Source organism: Equus caballus, chromosome 1 (assembly GCF_041296265.1).
Source record: "Equus caballus isolate H_3958 breed thoroughbred chromosome 1, TB-T2T, whole genome shotgun sequence".
NCBI classification, from domain to species: domain Eukaryota; kingdom Metazoa; phylum Chordata; class Mammalia; order Perissodactyla; family Equidae; genus Equus; species Equus caballus.
In genome coordinates, this window is record NC_091684.1 from 199,124,804 (window position 1) to 199,146,175 (window position 21,372).

Consider the following 21,372-nt stretch of genomic DNA (forward strand, 5'->3'; position numbering starts at 1 on the left):
GCCCTACAGACAATAAAGGCATAAACTTGGGGTTATTTTTTTAATCAAATAGCTTGCATTTCTACCAGAAAAAATCCTCTCTCATTTATCATTCTAAGTGAACACCTAGCTTCGTGGAGTCTGGGCCCTAAGCAACAGTAAATCAAAAACCTGACCTTTGCCTACGGTGTCAGGTGAAGCTGGGCAAGCTTTTAGATGTGCGATAGTGCGACACTGGAAGGGCACACTCGTCTTTCCGCCTCATTTCTGAATTTTGGAAAATGTTTCTTCACAGACTCGACAGCTTTACTCTCAAGAAGCAATCCCATTTCCTTGTTCACACGTTCCCTGGAAGACAGTAGAGACGGTCGGGGTGGGGGACGGGAGGGGGCAGAGAGAAAATTCTCCGTCACTGTCACCTTCTAGGTTCTTCCAGCCATGACTTGGCCTTAAGGGGGTTTGAATCTATCGGTCGTCTAATTGCCAGAAAGAGTAACTCAGTATTCACAGTTGAATAAACGCGATGGCGTAAATTTGCCTGCAGTCTCCAAACGCTCTCGTCAGCTGACTTTGGGGTTTGTTTATTTAGTTAGCTATTTAGCCCGTGTGTGCAGAGTTCCCATGGGGAGCGTGCAAGGGTGATTCCAGTGTGTTCCCACATTCTGCCAAGTTGACCATCTAGAGTATTTGGGGATGCACAGGATCTGTCATCGAAGCAGGTGTCAGATCTGCGACAGTCACGTTTCTGAAGAATCGTTTCACACACAGTGCTTACTACGGGGTAGCCGGGGCTGCTGGTCAGCTGGTACACACTGGTGGAGCCGCTCTGGGTGTTCCAGTACTGAAATGTTTCATATCGGGTGGCAAAGAGAAGCTACCTCTTCACTGAGATGGTCAGCTGTCTAACGATGTCACCCACAAAGGCCACGGTGGTGGGAATGGACTAGAGGAGCGGGGCAGCAACGGAGGCCCACCTCTGGGGGCCACGGGCATCCAGGTGGGTGCCCGCCGCAGAGCTTCCACTGCAGCACAGACCCGGGAAGTTTCGGGGGTGTCTGTGTAATGGTGAAGTCATCGGTGTGGTTTTTTTTTTTTTTTTAAAGATTTAATTTTTTCCTTTTTCTCCCCAAAGCCCCCCTGGTACATAGTTGTATATTCTTCGCTGTGGGTCCTTCTAGTTGTGGTATGTGGGACGCCGCCTCAGCGTGGTTTGATGAGCAGTGTCATGTCCGCGGCCTGGACTCGAACCAACGAAACACTGGGCCGCCTGCAGGGGAGCGCGCGAACTTAACCACTCGGCCACGGGGCCAGCCCCAGAATGAATATTTTGGGGCATCTTGAATTGAAATAAACCAGTCCCACAGCAACCACGAAGGGATACGAACCCATCGGTGTGGTTTTTACATGGCTTGAACAGGGTGTCACTTAGCTGGGTCACAGCGCCAGCAACCGGATCGCAGCAGCAGCAATCTTAACAATCAACAAATGACTTGGAAATTTCTAGAATATTTTGGTGATTCTTTTTCTCCATAATATATCACTTACAAATATTTTAGGATGGAGTTAATTTGGCAAATAAAAGGAATGTTAACTATATTTTGGATAAATATTTTGGTTTACTACATTGCATATTAATATTTTATCTTGCAAATTGTTAAATATTTTGAATATGATTATTTACAACTATGTAAAAATTAAAATTATTCAATCAAAACTGAGGAAAAACTGAATTGGGAAGATATCAGCAATATGACAGGTAAAGATTTATTGTCTAAATTTAAATAAATAAGGTGCTTATTCAAAGCTAAAAAGATGACACAAGCTTCCATCGGCAGTTGGTTGAATTTTAACAGGCATTTGTGTGAAAGCAAAGGCAGAGGTGAGGTCCCCCGAGGGCAGAGACAGTGTCTGACCTGGGCCGCTAGGGGCTTGATGACTGACTAAGGAAATGACAGAATCAACAATGAAAAAGCTCTTCATCCTCAGAGTAATAAAGTAAATGCAAACCAAGACAACCATGAGATACAATTTCACACCTTTTAATTTAGCAAGTTAAAGAAATAAAACCAGCAACACAGAACCACCCGGGAGAAGCCTGCCAGCATCTCCAAAGGACCCAGCTGATGTCGTTACAGCAATCAGGGGACTCTCTCTCTCTATCCATTTTCAGAGTTTATCCTCGGAGACAATGTTAAAAGGAAAACTTTCTTTAAAAACGTTTATAGTAGAGCTATCTATAATAGCAAACATTGGAAGCAATCAAAATATCGGACAGCTCAGTGGAATAGTATGCACTCAGTTGAGATGATGTAGGTGGATATTACAGAGAAATTTAGAAGAAACGTCAACTAATATGCACATTCTGTTTGCTGCCATGTTTGAAACACACAGCATCCACCTATTGAGTGAAAACAAGAAGGCACTGGAGAATGTCTAGAAGAAAGCTGTTGGATGTAATTTTTATTAAGTTGCTTTACTAATGACTACACAAGAAATCTTAAAGAAACATTTACCTCCCTTACTGATTGCTCATTTAGAAAGTCACCATTGATCATCACTAGCACATTAAAATTTACCCCCAAATTTATTTTCCCAAAACCGAAGATTGTTTTTTCTCTGCAATTTACCTCGCTCCTCAGATTCTTGACATGCAAGTTCAGAGCAATGGTGTGTAATTCGTATCTTCCAGAAAGAGTTCCATGAACAAAGTACAGTCCATCCTCACTATTCATGGATTCCATATTTGTGAATTTGCCCACTTGCTAAATTTACTTGTAATCCCCGAATCAGTACCCATGGCACTTTCACAGTCCTTTGCAGACACAGGCAGACGAGTGAAGGTTGGAGGTGTTCAGCGTACATGGTCCCAGCGAGGTCCCACCAAGGGTCCCCCTGCCCCTTGTGTCAGCACTCCCACTACAAACAAGCCTTCTTGTCACCATCTGTCGAGTGCCCCGTTTCCCCATTATTGTGCCTTTTTCTGTTGGTGGTGATTTTACTGTTTCCAGTGCCCCAAGCATAGTGCTGAAGTGCGGGCCAGTGTTCCTACGTGCAGGAAGGCTGAGCTGTGCCTGACGGGGAAAATACGAATGTCAAATGCTGTGTTCAGGGGTGACAACGAGTACTGTTGGCCCCGAGTTCAACGTTAATGAACCAACAATCAATACAGTGTCTTAAATACAATGGCTTTAAATAGAAATACACATAAAACAAGGCTGTATGTTGATTGATTGACTGAATGTTGTGACCAGAGGCTCCCAGGAACCTGACCCTGTACTTCCCCAGACATGACGCTTCAGTATTTGCCAATCCAGTGTCTGTGGGAACTCGATAGAACGGAAGGCCGTGAATAATGAGAATTGACTGTGTGTGGTTTGAGTGGGGCAGAGACGTGTGTGTTCACATCTGGTAACATCATCGCTGATATTGAAAATCTTGGGCAAGGCAGAAAAAGACATCTGTTTTTAGGTTATTGTGATTTTTCTTCCTCTTCTGCAGCAGTGAACATACACAGTCCAGACCTCCATGGCATCCAGGCTTTTGTGGAGTTTTCCAGACCCCTTATTCCTTTTCTCCTCTAAGATCAACGAGGATATTGTTATTCGAGTAGCGCAGACCTGTACTATAAATCCTAGTGGGTCAGGAACTTTATTAGATGTATCCAGTATTTTCCTTATGTCCCCACAAGATCAGAAACTGGCAACCACTACCAACTCTGTGGTTATGGGAAGAACTCAGATTAGTGACAGAGTGGCTGTGACCTAAATTCTAATCAGATAGAAACTTCAAGCCTTTTGACTCATGCATATTTCCAAAACATGCCCAAAATCCAGGCTCTAAAAGGCATCTGCCTCCACAACCACCGTGAGATTCAAATGCAATTTTCCAGGTCACATTGTGTCTCGGCAAGTTTTTGATCAGCTTCATTTCTTGAAAAAGTTATTCTTCAGAAGACACTTCATGCCCATTGATAATACAAGATGTCTTCTAACAGTTTCTGCATCTGCCTGCTCACCCCGCTGATGGACACACAGCACACTACGGTTTGGGCACGATGGGTTTTGATAGAACTTGACGGTGAATACACCTGCATTTAAAATGTTTTTCTTTTCTGAAAGCCATCCCTCTGAGGACAGGAACAAGACAAGGATGCCCACTATCACCACTCTTATTCAACAGAGTACTGGAAACTTTGGCCAGAGCAATTAGGCAAGAAAAAGGAATAAAAGGAATCCAAATTGGCAATGAAGAAGTGAAACTCCCACTGTTTGCAGATGACATGATTTTATATATAGGAAACCCTAAGGAATCCATTGGAAAACTATCAGAAATAATCAACAACTACAGCGAAGTTGCATGGTACAAAATCAACTTACAAAAATCAGTAGCATTTCTATACTCCAATAACGAACTAACAGAAAGAGAACTCAAGAATACAATTCCATTTACAATAGTAACTAAAAGAATAAAGTACCTAGGAATAAATTTAAACAAGGAGGTGAAGGACTTATCCAGTGAAAACTATAAGACATTATTGAAAGAAATGGATGATGACATAAAGAAATGGAAAGACATTCCATGCTCATGGATTGGAAGAATAAACACAGTTAAAATGTCCATACTACCCAAAGCAATCTACAGATTCAGCTCAATCTCAATCAGAATCCCAAAGACATTCTTCATGGAAATAGAACAAAGAATCCTAAAATTCCTATGGGGCAACAAAAGACCCCGAATTGCTAAGGCAATCCTGAGGAAAAAGAGCAAAGCTGGAGATATCACAATCCCTGACTTCAAAATGTACTATAAAGCCATAGTGACTAAAACGGCATGGTACTGGTACAAAAACAGGCACACAGATCAGTGGAACAGAACTGAAAGCCCAGAAACAACACTGCACATCTACAGACAGCTAATCTTCAGCTGGCAGCAAAGAAACAGCTCGCCTACAGTGCCTCCAGTTGGAACGGGCCGGGGGCTTGAGACACTGGAAAAGGCCGTGTGGCCCGAAGGGTCAGAGCAGGAGATGGGGCCAGACACAGGCTGGAGGCAGCGCACGTAGGGCCCACACATTTGCTGGAAGCAGCAGTTTGAGAAAAGGAGTTCAAGAGGAGGAAATGTTCAAAAGGGCAGATGTGGGAGGTGGGGAAAGTGATGGACACTGGGCTGGATGGAGACACGTCTGCTGGGGGCGAGGCGCCACCAGCTCCACAGGCCACGTGCCTCCCCCCTCATTTTCCACCTGGCTTCACAGCAACGCGCTCTCAGCCTGGGGCACGGTGGCACATGGCACACACTCTGGGCCCAGCAGCCTGGCTGGGGCTAGCTTGCCACCCTGCGGACTTAAAAAATCTGTGCCCACTTGTGGTTAGTTCGGGAGGATCTGGCAGAAGTCAGGCTGACCCGTTAACCGAGTCACGGAGGAGAGGCCCTCATGCCTGCGGGCCTGACCCCCTGCCCGCTGCCCACGCTATCCGCACTCAGCTGCGCTCGCCTCAGGACAGGTGGGCCCGTCTGTGCAGAGGTGCTCACGGCCTCCAGAATTGCGCTTCTCCTCCAGGTCGCGTTCAGCCTTCGAGCTTCTGGAAGTGCTGCTGCCGCCCGAGCCGGTCCTGAGCCATGATGTAACGGGCCACAGCTGAGGGCACGCAGCTCAGAGCTGGGCTGCGGGGCGAGGGGCTGAGCAGGGCGTGGGGTGGACTTTGCTGTGTGCCTTCTGCTTCTGCAACTGCATGGGACAAATACAGCATGGCTGGGGGTCGGGCTGCATCAGAACTGTGTGTGCGTGTGCGTATGTGTGTGAGCATGCATGCATGTATGTGTGTGTGTGCGCAAGTGTGTATGTGCACGTGTGTGAGCGTGGATGTGTGTGTGCATGCACGCATATATACATGGAAAAGAAAGGTTAGTTGTGTGGTATCTCCACTTAATCTGTTTTCTATATTTACCACCATCAACCACCACATCAAATGGAATATACTCCTTTCATCCAGGGCTAATCTTCCTCCACTTTTTATATGTGAGTCACTGCCACAGCATGGCTGATGAGTGGTGTAGGTCCATGCCTACAATCTGAACCTGCAAACCTGGGCCCCCAAAGTGGAGCACACCGAACTTAACCACTGCACCATGAGGCCGGCCCATATTTACTCTTTTGAATTTATGAATTTTGACCACCTTAATCATTTGCCTAATTTTGAGGAGTTTTTCACATTTGCTGACTTAGTGCTTTGGCCAGCAGTTCCACAGTTTCGCCCACAAGTTCTTTAAAGCTCCTGAGTGCACCCATCCTGGTCTGGAAACTTACCCGGATGCAGGCAGTCAGCCTGCGAGGTGTTATGTGCATTCACCCCCGTCTGACTTAATTGTTCAGATGTTTCTCTTTTCCCAAGATTATTTTCAGATTTTCCCTGGCGGCTTCCTCAGTAAAGATCAACGCGAGTAACTCCTTCAGTTTCTTGAGAAAGACATTTTCACCCCTGGGTCCAAATTATGTCCACAAATAACCAAATGACGTTCTTTCATTTGCATGAATGAGTTTCATAAAGGACACACAAAATTCTTTCTGGCCTAATTTCACATTTTCCCTGCTTCGCTTGTTGGGTAGGCCTGTCTGTGTTTGGGGAGAAGTCTCCACATGGGTGCTCGGAACTGGGAGTCGCTGTGTCCGGCACAGAGTTCAGGCTTTCTTGTTAGTTCACTCGCCTATTTATGTACCTTGGAGAAGGTCTCAGGCTGCAGTCACCTTCTGGTTCTCGAGAAGGTAGTGGTTCCGTTTTGGTTCTTGTGTCAGTCTGTCACCACTTTTATCCCAACCAGAGGCTGCCAGACATGGTGGTGTCACCGCATAGGGGTCGGTAGGCAACATGGAATAGATGTCAAGAGGACCGCCATCTTGCTCAGCTCGGTCCGCTTGGAACGCTGACGGCAGAAACCACGGCTTTTGCCCTAGTCTCCCGCTGCATCTTCTTGAAGGGTCCTCCTCTCCGAGGGCACCCAGCGGGAGGAGGGGTTAGAACAAACGCTAACTGTTTCAGCGAGAGGTTTGGGAAATCACCTTGAGTTCTAAGCCCCGTGTAACATTACCCGGTAGTGATGAGATGTCGGCAGTTTTTATCTATTTAAAGCTTTAAATAGACCGCAGGAGTAATGTGCTTCAGGGGCTTCTCACTAATTAATTAATTCGTTTGTAAGTGAAACACCTAATCAGTGCAAACCAGGGGAGCTCCTGGGTGACCCTGGCCTGGTGGGTCTAGTAACAGAGAGATCTTGGCTGATGACGCTCATTGGACTGATTCCCATGGGCTAGTTAGCTTGATCAGATTTTATTTGAAGCGTGTTCTTTTAAGTGTAATACAGGTTTGAACTGGTCTTTCTTTCTTTTTTTTTTTGAGGAAGATTAGTCCTGAGCTAACTACTGCCAGTCCTCCTCTTTTTGCTGAGGAAGACTGGCCCTGAGCTAGCATCCGTGCCCATCTTCCTCTACTTTTTTTATATGTGGGACACCTACCAGATCATGGCGTGCCAAGTGGTGTCGTGTCCGCACCCGGGATCCGAACCGGCGAACCCTGGGCCACCAAGAAGCAGAACATAGGCACTTAACCACTGCGCCACTGAGCCGGCCCCTTGAATTGGTCTTTAATATTGACCAGAGTCACTCACATATTCACAGCTTTGGAAGAAACCTGAAGCTAATATGATCGGGGCCTCTGTGATGAAACAGGGGAGACGGACAAGAGACTCACGTGACCTGGCGTCGTGCCTCGTTGCCAACGAGCCTGCCACTTCATGACTTCTGGCTTGGGTTTAAACTTCAGGGGCGTTTCTTTCTACATACGAGTTTGTTCTGCCTTTGCCTTATTTGAAAACTGTGTAACCCAAAGGTGCCATTCTCCTCAGCTGTTGAGAGACTGGCTGCGTGTAGAGCTCAGTATCAACCAGTTCAAGGTCTGTCCCTGTGCTTCTCTCACCTTCTCGGTTCTTTTCCTAGAATAAGGGCATTGTCTTTAAAGGAAAAGAGCCTTGTAAAGGCGGTTAACTGGCTCATGGATAAGAATACAAGTTTTGGTTGAGAAACTTATATTTTATCATATTGCACCTCTGCTCTGTTATGAGGGAAAAGGATGCATTTGAGTATAATAATTACGACTGACTTATAAGGTGTTCTGTTCCTTGTAAACTGTGACTGCCTCAAATAACACAAATAGAACAAAGAGCATAAACGAATTCACGAAAGACGCCCAAGCTGCTCTCAGGATGCCATGGGACTTAGAGAGGCTGCAGAAAAACAGAGTGAACTTGGGAGAAATGGAAGATTGGGGGAAATGGGTTAATAGCGAATATTAGAGGCCACTTGTTCTCCACTGTGGTCACCTTGTTGGTATAGGGTCTGGCTCACATCACCTTTCAAACAAACCCCAATCCTTGCAGATGCCTTCTCCTCCAATCAGAGTTAGAGTGACTTTTTACTTTTTTAAAAAACCTTCCTCTATGAATTTTAAGCCCTTAAAATAACTTCTCTGCAATAGAAATTGATCCTTTTCTAAAATATTTTGTGACAAAATGCTGTTTGGAAAAAAATGGCATTGCTCTAAATGAGTTCTTTGAAGGGAGCACACACTTAGCATGAGGTAATCGTTTTTGTCCATATGAGTGACTCAAGGACCGTGTGGTAAACAGACGCTATAGGCTCCTCTTGAGCAGAAACCCATGGCAGAGTCCCACATCCAGCCTTTTTCTTCTTCTGGAAGTGTGGCAGCAGGTGACAGATGACAACAGTATTTATTGTAAGGTAACACTGAGATTACCATCATTTCCAGAGAGAGGCATTGGAAACACAAAGGATACAGTGGGACTATAAAAGATGATTATCAAAGTCAGCCTCAAAGATAAATTCCTTGAGAACAGGCACCTCCTCCTGCTTGTTTCTTTATCTCCTGCTGTACAACGTAATGCGTAGAGCCGGCACCAAGTGAGTAAAGAGCGGTGGGCGCAGTGAGTGGAATCATGCACTGTTCCATCTACAGAATCACTTTATTTCTGTATGAAATCTCGTTGTGTTGAGCGGTAGCTAATAGTGTCTAACCACAGGCTAATTTTAGATGGAAAGCCGTATTTCAGATCTGCTACTATTTTAACCAGAAGAAAATACAGAAATCTAGTGGCTGCTGGAACATGCCTGGTATTTGCCCCCTGCAGACAGAGTCGTTGAGAATAGAGCACCGTTGGCAGAACATGGCGGGAAAATCTGCACGTTGGCTTCCGCTCTGTGCCGATGTTTCATATTCCAGTCTCTGGGATGCCAACGTTATAACATCTTAAAGTGCTAAAATTTCACCACCAAAATAATCCTGAAAAAAAGAAATGGAGATCAATCAGATTAAACACACTCTCCTGGGAGAACAGGGTTTGTAGCTGGTGCAGCTTCGGCAATAGCCAGTGAGAGGGGAGGAAGCCAGGCGTGGAAGACAGGGCCTGGGGAGACCAGGCTGCTGTGGTGTGGGGGGGCCGTGCACGGCCGCCTGGCCCACGCCTGGTTGGTGCAGGTGTCCCGGGGCTGCAGTGGGAGGGACGGGGCTGCCAGATGGTGACGGGTGTTGGGGTTTCAGGGCCATCTGCCAGCTTTGAAGCTGTCGCTCAGCTAAGAGCATTTGTTAAGATTCAGGGAGCAAGTTCTGGCTGCTGGGGGCAGAAGGCCCGGCCTGATGGGTGGGTGTGGGGAACGCCACCTGGGGCCAGGTGTTCCCTGGTGCTCTGGCTATAAGGCTTAAGAAGCAGAATCTATTTTGGACCTCACTGTTGCTGGAGATCTGACTTTGTACACGCGGCCAGGCTTGTTCTGGGCTGACTTGGACACCAGGCGGGTAGAGCTGCCGACAGTAAGGCTCTGGCTGGAGAGGAGGAGATGGTGGGCAGGAAGGACATGGCCTTTCCCCAAGCCGTGGACAGCCCCTCGGCATGTGAGCGCCTCTCCAGCTGACCCCTCACCCTTTCAAAGCGATACCTCATTTCTGAAATTTCATCCATCGATGTGGAAATAGTCCCCAAGTGCTCTGGAGTCACTGTACCCAGTCAGCATGCCTCCCAGAGAAACCCAGCCGCTGTGGGAGGAGGGGTGGAGAGGGAGCAACTTCTCGGGGGGGCCCCTGCTGAGCCCCAGGAGCAGACACAGGAAAGCTGCATCCTCTTTGTCAGGTGGGCAGGACATGACTGGTTCCCTTCGTACTGCGTCTCTCTGGACTCTTCCTGCGAGATGCAACCTGGTCCAGGCGGTCGAGCCAGGACGTCGGCCGGTGCTGAGTTTATCCGAACTGTGTCTCTGATTACTTGACCTCCAGCAAGTGGCAGAAATCCTGCCACGAATTTCCTCTGGTTAAAGGCATTTCGGATTAATTGAGGGAGGCTTTTCGTTCCCTGGAAGTGAAGATCAGGCTTTTTTTGAAACCACACCATTGAGCTATTTAGCCATGTTATTTCAATCACAAAAGTAAATCTGAACTTTTGACCTTGTCCTCATTAATCATCAGATACACTATAGCATATTAAAAACCAGCAAACAAGCCCCAGCTCCTTCTCCAACAAAGGACAGAAGACAGAAGCCACAGGGGAAAGAGCCGGAAGTGATGGCGAAAGCCGTGGGGCACACAGGAGAGCTGCGATCCCCAGAGCAATTTTATTTGTCAGAGGCGCCTGTCACGGCAAGATCTGGCCGCGTGGCCAAGGCGTGGTCACGCACCATCTCTGCTCTGAGCAGCCTTCCCATAACTCCACTTCTGAGTTGTTCTCATGAAGACCTGAGTCCCAACAGACAGCGTCTTTAAAAATATACAGTTGGCTTTTATCTCCTTCATTTAAAACGGAGAGCGGATTTTGCAGTTTCCTCTTGATACGATGAGGCTAAGGGTTGAATGCAAACTTTAAAACATCCATCCATCCCAGCTCGCACAGAGGTGTTTTCTGAAAATGAAGCAGCCGCTGTTCCTCTCGTGTGCTCCCCGTCACAGACCACTTCCCTTGTCACCTGCAGGCTCTTTCCGATAATTTATGCTTCTCAAAATAAGTAAGTAAATACACTAACAGCGCAAAAATAAGGCTCCTTTTACATGGACCCAGCTGTAGAGCAGAAACTGAAGCACACGGATGACTCGGGCACAGAATTAATGCTGCTGACTTGAGTCTGTTTTCTTCACTGTGAAGGGAACACAAAGTGGTATTGTTTTTGGAGAAATATCATCACCAAGGAAACAAAACTTAGAAAACTTACAATTCAGCTAGAGCAAAAGCTTCGTTAATTTGAATTCTATTAGTTCCCTTTGTTTTGTTTCAGTTAGTGATGGAACTGACACTTCATTTTACTCAACAAAACTTTTCTTTGTGGAGAATAATGCAAGTGATCATAAGGCAACAGTGTGTGGACAAGGTTGTAAGGGTGACGTTTAAAGTGTTCAAAGAATGATTTGTTCTGAACGTCCTTACAGTCTTGGAAGCAGCTCTTTGCGTGTAATAGTGATCAGACCAAACACGGGTGATTGTGTCTAGACTTTCAAGCGGGTCCCCTTTGAAATGCTTGCAGCAAACTCTGCCCACGTCCGCTGAGTCCCCCCGAGAACCTAAAGTAATACGTTTCCCTGCTATATCCCATAATTTAGATGTTTGGGGCTGATCTTTCCCTTTTACCGAGTCTGACAATTGAGGTTTGACCGTACAGCCAGCCCTTCCCGGTGGGTTCCTGGACCCTGAATGAAAGGGGCTTTGTCAGCCAACCAACCTTCTGCTGATGGAGACTTTGTCTGTGTGGCACGTCGCCCGCCCACCCCCCCCCCCCACCGGCGACGTGGTCAGTGTCGGGGAGAAGTAACGAGCACTGAAGACAGAGGTTTATCAGGAAACTGGAGCAGCCCGAGACCATCTTTAACACTGTTGCCAAGTCTTGGGGGCGAGTTCACGGAACAAATGCTCACTGAGCACCTCCTATGTACCAGGCTCCAGGTGTTGATGGCGAATAAGGTGGGGACGGCCCCGTCCTCATGGAGCTCGCAGTCCAGCCGGGAGACGGGAAGTGAAGACACACAACTGCCAATCTAATTACAAACTGTGACACAGGAGGACTGAGAAGCCCAGGAACAGGGGTGGGGACATGGGGGAGACTCGCTCTGCACAGAGCTCGCACGTGGAGCCCAGGGGAGTGCAGGGTCTTCGAGCTCTTGGAATAGTGTCGCTCGGATGTGCTTAGTGCCCCTTCCCTTCCACCCCTTGCAGACAATGGGAGGTGACAAGAGGGCCCAACCGAGGATTTGACTATGTTCCTGGGGAAAACCTGAGTTCCTCTGGGGAGCGGAGGGGAGAAGAGCAGCATATTCACGAGGGTTAGCGATCCGGTTCTGCTCTGACTTTGCCAAGAACTCGCGGTCCGTCCTGAGATGCGTCACCTGACTTAACCGGATCTCGTTCTTCCTCCTTTAAAAGGAGAGAATTAAGACGGTTTCCGGGTCCTTTCAGATCCAAAGACTCCAAACCCAGATGGTGCGCGTTCCAATCCCAGCTCTGTCACCTGCCGGCTGTGTGACCTCGGGGAAGCTTCCTAACCTCCCTGTGCATCCATTTCCAGCAGTGTAAAATGGGGGTAATATTAGTGCCCACCAACAGTGCTGTGAGAGTTCAGTGAATCAAGTGAATTAAAGTACTTACAACAGGGCCTGCCTCGTGGCGAGTACTGAAGAAAGGTGACTGTTGTCAGCATCTTCTGAAAGGGCAGGACTCCAGCAGAGCAGAGAGCTCGGGATGCTGGGGGGATGGCTAAGCAGAGCCCAGACTCACATCGCCATGATTCCTACCAACCCTCCCTCGTTCGGGCGCGTTTTAAAGGGGCGGCTTTCTGTTTGTGGGAGAGCCGGGGTGCAGAATGTCCCATCTGATCCACGGGACCCTCTTCTTCCTTAGGACACAGGTGGGTGATCAGGCCGGGACACGGGGCGTGAAGGACCTTGGACCCGCGCTCGCCTCCTGACGCCAGCACATCTGCAGCCGGGACACAGAGCCACCGAGACAGACGTCACTGCCAGGGGCGCCCGGACGTGGGTTCTCCTAAGGCCGAGAGTTTGGGCCTTTTCAAGCCAAATGAGACCTTGTAAATTAAACTTGGGAAGGATTTTTCAAATCATGAAAAAACTTATTAAAAAATTAGAAGCTTTGTCTTCAGCTCACTTCTGTCTCCTGCAGACACCCTGTTTTAATGACACTGACACAGAATTGCAATAAGCAGCACCCTTTTCACTTCTCGATGCATCCGCGTGTCTAAAGCCCTACCATTTTCTCTTTGTACTATTTTCCTTAACGTTTTCTTCACAAGTGGTGCTACCTGGATTCGTTTATACAGCTGTCTCCCCTTATCTGCCGATTTGATTTCTGTAGTTTCCATTACCCTCCGTCAACCACGGTCCAAAAATATTAAATGGAACGTTCTAGAAATAAACAACTCGTAAGTTTTAAATTGCAAGCCCTTCTGAGTAGCGTGATGAATCTTGAGCCATCCTGCCCCATCCCGCCCGGGACGTGAATCATCCCTTTGTCCAGCGGATCCAGGCTGTGCACGCCACCACCCGTGAGTCACTCAGCAGCCGCCTGGGTTATCAGATCTACTGTTGCTGTGTCACAGGGTGCATGTTCAAGTCACCCTCATTTTACTTAATAACGGCCCCAAGGCACAAGAGTAGTGGTGCTGGCAACTCGGACACGCCACAGGGAAGCCGTAAAGTGCTTCCTTGAAGTGAGAAGGTGAAAGTTCTCGACTTAATAAGGAAAACAATGGTCGTATGCTGAGGTTGCCGAGATCTATGGTAACTTTTATGACAGTGTGTTGTTACACTTGTTCTATTTTATTATTAGTTATTTCTGTAAATCTCTTACTGTGCCTCATTTATAAATTAGCTTTATCATAGGCACGTATGTCCAGGAAAAGCATGGTGAATAGGTTTCGGTGCTATCTGTGGTTTCAGACATCCACTGGGGTCTTGGGACGATCCCTGAGGAGAAAGGGGGATGACAGCGTTATAATCAAGTTTTGTTGCATGTTTAATTAATAAAGAATGAATTAGTCAGACTTTATTATAATCCTTTTTCCTGTGTGTACAATGTGACGGTCGACAAGTCAGACTGTAGAACCCTGGTCTTCTCCCACGGACTGCTCAGATTTGGGGACGCCTGAAATATTGAGGACATTATGGTTCTTTCGTAAAAGAGACAAATAGGATAGGACGATGGGAAGAAAATTGCTAGCGAATCTCATAAAATATAAAATGTGGCTTCTTAGATGAAAAGAAAAGGAGAAGACAAGGAGAGGACATTGAGTCCACACATGAAAACCTGGTTCCCTGGGGATGGAGCACCGGGATCTCTGTACGAGCTCCCTGCGTGGATGGATGGGTCCCTCGGGGAGAAGACCCCTGGCGGCTGTGACCCAGACCTGACAACCACACCCAGACACACTGCCCATCGGCCCAAATGCTGCGACCCGCCTCGGGGTCTCTAACCTCCCCGCCCCCTTTGTCCCCAGCGCAGCCTCCCCACGAGCCTCCTCCACTTCTTCAGCTTCTCCTCCCTCTGCAAAGACCGCTCAGAAGGAGCTCAGTTTTTCCTAAAGAGTAGGAAACAAAAAAGTCTTTATGTGGGAGTCTGCTGAAGAAATAGCGGCCTCCTGCGTACAAAGGCCCCTTTCATTCTGTTTGCTGGAATGTGCTTCCTGAGCGGCCGCGGGTGGGACGGCTCGAGAGTCCAGTCAGAGGGCCTGGGGCGAGGGGAGAAGGAGCCAGCAGACGCTCCCGGAAGCCCCAGCTCTGCCCACAGCACCACACGCGTTCCTCAGCAGGGCGGTTCTTTCCACTGATAACCTTATGGTTTCCCAGGGGCAGCCGGCTTTATTTCTCACAAAATACCCTAGTTCAAGACGAGGACCGAGCAGAGAAAATGACGGGGGTTGAGTAGGAACTGGAGGGGCCCTGTCTGGGGTCTCTCTGTCACGGGCAGCAAAGGCCGCGTCTGAGCCAGGGCTCGGCTTCCTGTCGAAACTGCCAGGATGGTGCCGAGTGGGGCAGCTGTCCCCGGGGTCCTGGGTCTCAAGTTAGAATTTTAGAGGGTCCTCAAGCTTCCAGGAGATCTGAGTCTGGGCTGTGGAGGTGAAGAGAGGGTTGGTTTGGTAAGTCACAGCTTTTCGTGAAGCTATGAAATCGAGTGGTTGGTCTCGCTTTTCCCCGTCGGTGCACAAAGACGTGTGCACACGCTGACGTGTCTCTGTTCCGCACTGGCATCTGTCTGTCTACAGGACTCAGACTGTGTATGTGGATGACTTAGATGGAAATGGAAAGGCACCTGTCTGTGGGACTCCACACGGATCTCACAGCGCTGAAGCGGGGAGACGGCACCCAGGGACCAGGTGAACACGGCAAAGTTCCACTCTGTTGTAATTTTTAGAGTTTTTATAAAGTAAACCTGGAATAGAGTGCTCAGTGTATGTGCATTTAAGACAAACATGGAACGTCACCCTTGCTTGTGATGGGACGGCCCCGAGATGCCCTGGGGGCACAGTCTACTCTTCCCTCAGCCTCAGCAGACACCCTGAGACACCTCCGTCTGGGGCTGGCTGTGCAGGTTAGCAGGAACAAACCCGACCTTCATTCCACATTTATAAATTCATTAGCTTTTCCAGGTCTCTCTTCTTAAAAGTGTGTGTCTCTTGATAGGTTTAAACTATTGGTCATTCACAGCCTAGTATGAATTACTTTAAACAGCTAGCTTTCTATTCTGACTAGCTTCACAGCCCCAGTCGGAAGTGTAGGTCCCGACGTAGGCCGTGCACCAGCTCTGTGGACTAGAGCAAGCCCCAGCTTCTTCACCCGAAAACAGGAGCGGCCGCCCCATCGCAGGCTGGCTGTGAACTCCGAGCAACGACACGCGTGGAAGAGCTCTGGTAGGCTGTGGAGCCACAGGTCTCTGTCACGACTGTTAATAATTCAAGCTGAGATTAATGAACAAAGAACCAAGGGAGAGGGGGAGTAATTTTGAAGCAGAAGGCGTTTGGGGGGTCAGCCTGCGTGTGTTACCCCGCGAGGGGTGTCGGTGTTTGACGGCGTCACGAGTCAGAGGAGGCGGGAGGAGGAAGAAACGCAGCTCCGCTCTGCGGTCAGCACAGGGAGCTTGAGCAGGAACAGCCCCCGCGGCCCAGGTCGCAGGGAAGGCCAGGAGATCCACCCTGAACTGTTAGGCCCGAGACACAGAGGCTGGAGGGCTGAGCCTAATGTTTCCAAGCCAAGGATCTGCCGGGGTGTCAGTAATTGAAGGCACACCAATCCGCTTAGCTTCATTCGTGTAATGCTCCTGTCTCCTCCTGAAGTCGCTGCCACGCGTCGACCGCGTTCCTCGCCCTGGCAGCCGGGAGGGTGGGGGGGAACGTGTGCGCTGCGTGAGGGGTACTGTTCTAGACTGTTCTGCATGAATTGTCCTACCCTCTCAGCGGCCTGTAAAGCGGGTGCTTTAATGTGCCCATTTTACAGGGGACGAAACTGAGGCTGACGTGTAAGTCCTGACCGGTGGGCGTGCTCAGAGCCCCGCTGAGACCAGGCGGTGAGACGTGGAGCTGGGTGGAGTCTGCGTGCCCTCGTCATACTCCTCCCAGCTGACCGGGAAGCCGCAGCGGGAAAGGCGATGAAAACGGGCAGAGCTCGGGATGCGCTGGGGTCAGCTGCCCTCACACTCAGAGGCCGCGCCTTCCCCAGGCTGCGGCCCCGCTCTCTCATAGGACACTTGACACTGAGCCTCCGAGACCCCGGGAGGGGAGGACAGAGCGAGGCCGAAACGGAAAAGGCTCCAAGGAAGCCATCAGCCGTTTTCTTGTTTTGTTTTTCAGTGAATGAGGGTTTGAGAAGAACAGAGGTCTGGGGGCCTTGAGAACGAACGTGCATGTTTTTTGAAAAGGCATCTGTGGCCTGTTGGTGGTGAGCGCGGTGCAGTCTGTACAGAAGCAGAAGCGTAATAACGTGCGCCTGAGACTCACACGGTGCCATCAGCCAACACAACTCGATAAAATAAAGGGATCTCGGTGGCTGGTGAGCTCTCGGACCTGCCGCCGGCTGTGGGCAGCCACACTGGCCACTCTGCTGTCATCCATACTCCTGAAATCTTCAATTTGACATCACGCTGCTTCAAGCACCAGCTTCACAAGGCGCGTTTGAATTTATTTAGAAAAATCCATGAAGAGCAAAGCAAGATAGTGGGTTTTAGATTTTTTTTTTTTTTGAGGAAGATTAGCCCTGAGCTAACTGCTGCCAATCTCCCTCTTTTTGCTGAGGAAGCCTGGCCCTGACCTAACATCCGTGCCCATCTTCCTCTAGTTTATACGTCGGATGCCTACCACAGCATGGCTTGCCAAGCGGCACCATGTCCGCACCCAGGATCCGAACCGGTGAACCCCGGGGCGCCAAAGGGAATGTGTGAACTTAACCACTGTGCCACCGGGCCCGCCCCTAGATCTTAACTTTTAAAAATATCCTGTCTTCCCTTCCAGACAAGTCATAGAAAATTGCAGGCAAGGGGCCGGCCCGGTGGAGCAGCAGTTAAGTTCACACATTCCTCTTCTCAGCGGCCCAGGGTTCGCCAGTTCGGATCCCAGGTGCAGACATGGTACCGCTTGTCAAGCCATGCTGTGGCAGGCGTCCGACGTATAAACTAGAGGAAGATGGGCACGGATGTTAGCTCAGGGCCAGGCTTCCTGAGCAAAAAAAGAGGAGGACTGGCAGTAGTTAGCTCAGGGCTAATCTTCCTTAAAAGAAAACAAAAGAAATTATAGGCAAAAGTAGATTCCTATGTAAGAAGAAAGGCTGAGGGTTTATATCTGACTCTAGAATGAGCTTTGAGCTAATTTTTTCAGGGCTGGGGTTGCTGGGCAGAAATGTAGACCCGAGTTTGGGGCCCTGCGGCGTGACCCACAGCTGACACAGGAGAGTGGTGGCTCCACCCCATTGTCTGTCACAGATTTGTGATGTTTTAATGATTATTGTTGTCCTTTACCAGCTATTTTTTTTTGTCAATAAAAAATAGACTAACATTTACAATAGGTATTAAGGTCACCAAAAGACAATAGTCTTTTTGATAAAATACGGGGATGTGGGTGCCAGATGTTTGTACTTCTCTATTTTCAGGCTCATTCATGGAAAATAACGTTTCCCTCACGGCGGCATCCATGGTAGCTCAGTGGGCAGCGCACTTCCTAAGCTCTTCACTAATGGATTGGAGAGGGCGGCCCAGAGGCACACACTCGTCAGCCACCCCTCTCCTGGGCTGTTAATCAGGAGGAGGGTCCTCCCTCCTTCTGGCCGCGCTGCCTTCTGGTGTCCTGTCTCTGCTGACCGTCAGCAGCTCCGTTTGGTGGGATAATTCCACGTGAGGCGTGGTCCACCCAGCGTCGTGGCGAGTATTTCAGCCTGGGGTCCGACGTGATGCCCCTCTGGAGCCGATTCACGTGAATTAGCATCACCATGCGGCTTTTCCCCGATCTCTTTTCCCGACGTAACAGCATGAAAGTTCTTCAAACGCAGATGTTCTTTTGTAAGTCAGGGTTCAGTCAGGACCCGGCTGGCGTTGGGTGGGTGACAGTGAAGGGCGCTGGACCGTGCCTCCGTCAGGGCTGACTGCAGGTCACGGTCTCAGACTGCGCTGCCACACGTGTCCGTCTGTCCCGATCGCGTGGCCAGTGGTCAAGCATCAGTTCGTGTCCCAGGCTGGCGGCTCTTGTCCCATATTTAAGTGAGGTTAGTTGCCTTTGTCTCCATCACGTGGGACGTCCTGCTCGCCTTTAAGTCTGTGATTTGAGGAAACTGGTGCTTTGCATTGTTAGCCGGAGAGAAATTATGTGTTTGTGCCTCAGTGTCTCGTTATCCGCAACTGACTCGGAGCACCCGCAGCAAGTTCACGGCAGGGCCCGCTCGCTCTCCGGGGGCTCTTCCTGCCCCAGATTCGTCTTTCCCTCCGCTTTACTGAGACATAATTAGCATGTAACATCGTGTCAGCGTGAGGTGTTCAAAGTGACGATCCGATGCATGTGTGTATCGTGAAATAATTACCACAATCAGGTCAGGTAGCGCCTCCATCACCTCCCGTAATTACCACTGTGCGCGTGGTGGGAACGCTTCCGATCCACTCTCCAGGCCACTTCCAGGTGTGCGCTGCAGCGCTGAAGCCACAGTCCCCTTGCTGTGCGTTAGATCCCACCACTCACTCGTCCTCTCCCTGGAGGTTCGTACCCTTAGACAGCGTCTCCACATTTCCCCCAGCCCAGCGCCTGGCAACCAGCATTCTACTTAGAGAGAAATTCCTGTTAACCTAACAGATCACTATATTTCACATTAGTAACATAAACTAATTTTTCTCTCTCTCCCTGTAAAATATAAATGGGTCAGGTGCCCCTGCTAGGTGCGTCCCTTATACCCTGAGCTTTCTCCTGTCTTAGCACACGAGACACCACAATGAAGCTGCCTTTATGGGTCTGTCTCCACCTTCAAGGGTGAGCTCCTTGAGAACGGGGGTGCGTCGGGCTCCCTGGTCAGTCCCTGGCTCCCAGCACCGCCTGGCGCTCTGAGCAGGAAGCCCAGGATCTCTAGATGGCACTGAGGCTTAAAGGAGAGCAGCCACAGAGGGCTGGCAGACTCCTGTTTAGTGGCCCAAGTCGATTGACTAGGGCCACCCAGGTGTTCAGGAAGAATATCTGTTACACGAGAACACTGGCATTTTTAAAACCAGGTCTTTTGGTGTTCTTTGCAAACCATGAGAAGGAAAGATGACCGATCCCCTTGTAATCAGAATCCTAAGCTTTGTCGTGGCACCAGAACACTCACGGAAATACCGAGACTCCGCCGTGGCCCCTCGGGCGTGGACTTCGTGCCGTCCAGTGGCTGGTGGAGCTGAACCATCGTCCCTCATGGGTGGCGTACCTTCTGTCCTGACAAGACCATGACTGTAGCGATTTCAAAAGACTTTTGTTAAAGATTCCGTTCTGTGATGTGTGTGTATGTGGGACTCTCAGGAGTAGGAAGCATTTCACAAGCAAGTGGGGTTACTGACATTAGGGCCGTTAGGACCAAATCCTAGGAATTTCAAATGACTCCGTCACAGCAGAGCATTACTGAGACTGTGAAGTGAATTGGGCTCATTCACTTAATCAGGAGTCACCTGATACCAGGCCCGTAGGCTGCTTGCTTACAGGGCTGTGTGTGTGTCCGTTCTGCTATTTTAAAAGCTCCTGTAACGGGTCACCGACGGTTTCCATCCATCCCATTCCTATCTGCCCCCAGTGTGGATGCAGCTCGTACCCGCGTGGCCCGTGGGATGCTTGCCGAGGAAGCGGAAGGATACGAGGGTGCTGAGGATGCTGAGGGCACACGGCCGCTCACTCGCAGTCTTTCGAGGCACAGGGCTCCTGAGTGTGGGCACCGTGCACCCCAGAATTCTCGAGCAGCTCCGACGGCATTCGCTCCTCTAAAAAGTGCCTGGAGCTCAACTCACCGGGCCTGCGTGAGGTTAGTGGAGATCCAGGGGTTGGAACGAACGGCGTGACTGCCTCTCTTTCCCCCTCAGTTTTGGCTTGATTCTCATGGAAATGTTCTCGAGGATGAGAGAGACTGAATCTGCTTGCTGCAGGGCCTCCCTCCATCCTTCTGAGCCCGGCAGGCGGAAACCACGAGGAGGATGTGAGGCAGCCGAGAGGAGACGCTGGTGGCAGTGTGGACAGACGGGGCTCTGACGCCAGTTCGACAGATGAATGAAAATCCTTATAGGAGGTTCAGCACCTCCGGAAAACTACTTGCTGCATGGTGTTCTCTGTTCTCATCAGCCAAACAGAATGTATCTCCCTAACTTCAAACTCAGAGCATCTATCGCCAGAAATTCCGGAATAAGTTTCTATACAGACTTACCAGTCACCCCGTGTCTGTGAAGTGGCCCGTTTGTCAACCTGTGTGACACTGCTCACCACCCTCAGCCGAGCCAGTGACGCTGTAACCAGGCATGGCCGCTCCTCCTCCTCTGCGTGTCCTTCCTCAGTGCGTTTGGTTGGCGCACGGTGCACACAGGGTCTGAACACGCTCATTCCTCTTGGCAGAGTCAGCTTTCCATAATCCCGGACCACAAGATGCTTGTTCAGCCCCAGCCCGCTGTGTTCCTCAGTGATGGGGGCACAGCTGCCGCGAGCCTGACTAACCCATCGCCCCCAAAAGCAAAGTGATTCTGGATGGGAGCTCCACCCGGGCCCTACTTTATGGAGGAAACTAGTCATTTTCACAGGAAAGACCTCATCAAAAAAGGCTTTCCATTTTCTGGGGTTTTCTGGTGAAAGTTTAGTTCTCAGACACA

General features: G+C 49.5%; 1 protein-coding gene across 4 annotated transcripts in view; it reads left to right on the forward strand.

The window, feature by feature from the left end:
- The window catches only part of GNG2 (G protein subunit gamma 2), a 97,190-nt gene that overhangs the window by 38,376 nt on the left and 37,442 nt on the right, over positions 1-21,372 (forward strand). The window lies entirely within an intron of this gene.